Here is a 4,993-nt window from a genome sequence, read left to right on the forward strand (position 1 = left end):
AGTCATGTTTTAAAAAACTTCCCAAAAATCGAATTTGAACTTTCTTTAGAGTATTTAGTGTATCAAAATATCGTCTTTCCCATAGATTCGAAATCGTCAAAAAGGAATGAGTGAATTTTTAGATATCGTTGATTGAATAAAGTTGAGTCTTTAAGTCATGTTTTCAAAACTTCCAAAAAACAGAATTTGAACTTTTTTTAGTGTATTTAGTGTATCAAAATATCGTCTCTCCCATAGATTCAGAATCGTCAAAAAGGAATGAGTCAATTTTGTGATATCGTTGATTGAATAAAGTTGAGTCTTTCTTGTTTCAAGTGTTCTACTATGGACCCATGGCTAAAAGTCATGTTTTCAAAACTTCCCAAAATCCGAATTTGAACTTTCTTGAGTGTATTTAGTGTATCAAAATGTCGTCTTTCACAATTATTAGGAATCGTCAAAAGCAAATAAGTCAATTTTGAGATTTCGTTGATTGAACAAAGTTGACTCTTTCTTGTCTCAAGTGTTCTACTATGGACCCATGGCTAAAACACATGTTTTCAAAACTTCCCAAAAACTGAATTTGAACTTTCTTTAGTGTATTTAGTGTATCAAAATATCGTCTTTCACATAGATTCGAAATCGTTAAAATCAAATGAGTCAATTTTGACATAACTTTGATTGAACAAAGTTGACTCTTTCTAGTTTCAATTGTTCTACTGTGGACCCATGACGAAAACTCAAGTTTTCAAAACTTCCCGAAATCCGAATTTGAACTTTCTTTAGTGTATTTATTGTATCAAAATATCGTCTTTCACATAGATTCGGAATCGTTAAAAACAAATGAGTCAATTTTGAGATAACTTTGATTGAACAAAGTTGACTCTTTCTTGTTTCAATTGTTCTACTATGGACCCATGGCTAAAAGTCATGTATTGGAAACTTCCCAAAAACTGAATTTGAACTTTCTTTAGTGTATTTTGTGTGTCAAAATATCGTCTTTCACATAGATTCGGAATCGTTAAAAACAAATGAGTAAATTTTGAGATAACTTTGATTGACTCTTTCTTCTTTCAATTGTTCTACTATGGACCCATGACTAAAACTCAAGTTTTCAAAACTTCTCGAAATCCAAATTTGAACTTTCTTTAGTGTATTTAGTGTATCAAAATATCGTCTTTCACAAACATTCGGAATCGTTAAACACAAATGAGTCAATTTTGAGATAACTTTGATTGAACAAAGTTGACTCGTTCTTGTTTCAATTGTTCTGCTATGGACCCATGACCAAAACTCAAGTTTTCAAAACTTCCCGAAATCCAAATTTGAACTTTCTTTAGTGTATTTAGTATATCAAAATATCGTCTTTCACATACATTCGGAATCGTGAAAAACAAATGAGTCAATTTTGAGATAACTTTGGTTGAACAAAGTTGACTCTTTCTTGTTTCAATTGTTCTACTATGGACCCATGACTAAAACTCAAGTTTTCAAAACTTCCTGAAATCCAAATTTGAACTTTCTTTAGTGTATTTAGCGTATCAAAAAGTCGTCTTTCACAATCATTAGGAATCGTAAAAAGCAAATAAGTCAATTTTGAGATATTGTTGATTGAACAAACTTGACTCTTTCTTGTTTCAAGTGTTCTACTATGGACCCATGGCTAAAACACATGTTTTCAAAACTTCCCAAAAATCGAATTTGAACTTTCTTTAGTATATTTAGTGTATCAAAATATCGTCTTTCACATAGATTCGGAATCGTTAAAAACAAAAGAGTCAATTTTGACATAACTTTGATTGAACAAAGTTGAGACTTTCTTATTTCAATTGTTCTACTATGGACCCGTGACTAAAACTCAAGTTTTCAAAACTTCCCGAAATCCAAAATTGAACTTTCTTTAGTGTATTTAGTGTATCAAAATATCGTCTTTCACATACATTCAGAATCGTTAAAGTCAAATGAGTCAATTTTGAGATAACTTTGATAGAACAAAGTTGACTCTTTCTTGTTTCAATTGTTCTACTATGGAACCTTGACTAAAACTAAAGTTTTCATAACTTCCCGCAAGCCGAATTTGAACTTTCTTTAGTGTATTTAGTGTATCAAAAGGTCGTCTTTCACATACCTTGGGAATCGTTAAAAAAGAATGAGTCAATTTTGAGATAACTTTTATTGAACAAAGTTGACTCTTTCTTGTTTCAAGTGTTCTACTTTGGACCCATGGCTAAAAGTCATGTTTTGGAAACTTCCCAAAAACTGAATTTGAACTTTCTTTAGTGTATTTAGTGTATCAAAATATCGTCTTTCACATACATTCGGAATCGTTAAAAAAGAATGAGTCAATTTTGAGATAATTTTGATTGAACAAAGTTGACTCTTTCTTGTTTCAAGTGTTCTACTATGGACCCATGGCTAAAAGTCATGTTTTGGAAACTTCCCAAAAACTGAATTTGAACTTTCTTTAGGGTATTTAGTGTATCAAAATATCGTCTTTCACATAGATTCGGAATCGTTAAAAACAAATGAGTCAATTTTGAGATAAGTTTGATTGAAAAAAGTTGACTTTTTCTTGTTTCAATTGTTGTACTATGGACCCATGACTAAAACTCAAGTTTTCAAAACTTCCCGAAATCCAAATTTGAACTTTCTTTAGAGTATTTAGTGTATCAAAATATCGTCTTTCACATAGATTCGGAATCGTTAAAAACAAATGAGTTAATTTTGAGAACTCTTTGATTGAACAAAGTTGACTCTTTCTTGTTTCAAGTGTTCTACTATGGACCCATGGCTAAAAGTCATGTTTTGGAAACTTCCCAAAAACTGAATTTGAACTTTCTTTAGGGTATTTAGTGTTTCAAAATATCGTCTTTCACATAGATTCGGAATCGTTAAAAACAAATGAGTAAATTTTGAGATAACTTTGATTGAACAAAGTTGACTCTTTCTTATTTCAATTGTTCTACTATGGACCCATGACTAAAACTCAAGTTTTCAAAACTTCTCGAAATCCAAATTTGAACTTTCTTTAGTGTATTTAGTGTATCAAAATATCGTCTTTCACAAACATTCGGAATCGTCAAAAACAAATGAGTCAATTTTGAGATAACTTTGATTGAAAAAAGTTGACTGGTTCTTGTTTCAATTGTTCTACTATGGACCCATGACTAAAACTCAAGTTTTCAAAACTTCCCGAAATCCAAATTTAAATTTTCTTTAGTGTCTTTAGCGTATTAAAATGTCGTCTTTCACAATTATTAGGAATCGTCAAAAGCAAATAAGTCAATATTGAGATTTCGTTGATTGAACAAACTTGACTCTTTCTTGTTTCAAGTGTTCTACTATGGACCATGGCTAAAACACATGTTTTCAAAACTTCCCAAAAATCGAATTTGAACTTTCTTTAGTGTATTTACTGTATCAAAATATTGCCTTTCACATAGATTCGGAATCGTCAAAAACAAATGAGACAATTTTGAGATATCGTTGATTGAATAAAGTTGAGTCTTTCTTGTTTCAATTGTTCTACTATGGACACATGATTAAAACTCAAGTTTTCAAAACTTCCCGAAATCCAAAATTGAACTTTCTTTAGTGTATTTAGCGTATCAAAAAGTCGTCTTTCACAATCATTAGGAATCGTAAAAAGCAAATAAGTCAATTTTGAGATATTGTTGATTGAACAAACTTGACTCTTTCTTGTTTCAAGTGTTCTACTATGGACCCATGGCTAAAACACATGTTTTCAATACTTCCCAAAAATCGAATTTGAACTTTCTTTAGTGTATTTAGTGTATCAAAATATCGTCTTTCCCATAGATTCGAAATCGTCAAAAAGGAATGAGTCAATTTTTAGATATCGTTGATTGAATAAAGTTGAGTCTTTAAGTCATGTTTTCAAAACTTCCAAAAAACAGAATTTGAACTTTTTTTAGTGTATTTAGTGTATCAAAATATCGTCTCTCCCATAGATTCAGAATCGTCAAAAAGGAATGAGTCAATTTTGTGATATCGTTGATTGAATAAAGTTGAGTCTTTCTTGTTTCAAGTGTTCTACTATGGACCCATGGCTAAAAGTCATGTTTTCAAAACTTCCCAAAATCGAAATTTGAACTTTCTTTAGTGTATCAAAATGTCGTTTATCACAATCATTAGGAATCGTCAAAAGCAAACAAGTCAATTTTGAGATATCGTTGATTGAACAAACTTGACTCTTTCTTGTTTCAAGTGTTCTACTATGGACCCATGCCTAAAACACATGTTTTCAAAACTTCCCAAAAATCGAATTTGAACTTTCTTTAGTGTATTTAGTGTATCAAAATATCGTCTTTCACATAGATTCGAAATCGTCAAAAACAAAGGTGAAAATTTTGAGATATCGTTGATTGAATAAAGTTCAGTCTTACTTGTTCCAAGTGTTCTATTATGGACCCATGCCTAAAAGTCATGTTTTGGAAACTTCCCAAAAACCGAATTTGAGCTTTCTTTAGTGTATTTAGTGTATCAAAATATCGTCTTTCACATAGATTCGGAATCGTTAAAAACAAATGAGTCAATTTTGAGATAACTTTGATTGAACAAAGTTGACTCTTTCTTGTTTCAATTGTTCTACTATGGACCCATGGCTAAAAGTCATGTATTGGAAACTTCCCAAAAACTGAATTTGAACTTTCTTTAGTGTATTTTGTGTGTCAAAATATCGTCTTTCACATAGATTCGGAATCGTTAAAAACAAATGAGTAAATTTTGAGATAACTTTGATTGACTCTTTCTTCTTTCAATTGTTCTACTATGGACCCATGACTAAAACTCAAGTTTTCAAAACTTCTCGAAATCCAAATTTGAACTTTCTTTAGTGTATTTAGTGTATCAAAATATCGTCTTTCACAAACATTCGGAATCGTTAAACACAAATGAGTCAATTTTGAGATAACTTTGATTGAACAAAGTTGACTCGTTCTTGTTTCAATTGTTCTGCTATGGACCCATGACCAAAACTCAAGTTTTCAAAACT

The sequence above is a fragment of the Diospyros lotus genome, unplaced genomic scaffold (assembly GCF_014633365.1).
Source record: "Diospyros lotus cultivar Yz01 unplaced genomic scaffold, ASM1463336v1 superscaf1, whole genome shotgun sequence".
NCBI lineage: Eukaryota > Viridiplantae > Streptophyta > Magnoliopsida > Ericales > Ebenaceae > Diospyros > Diospyros lotus.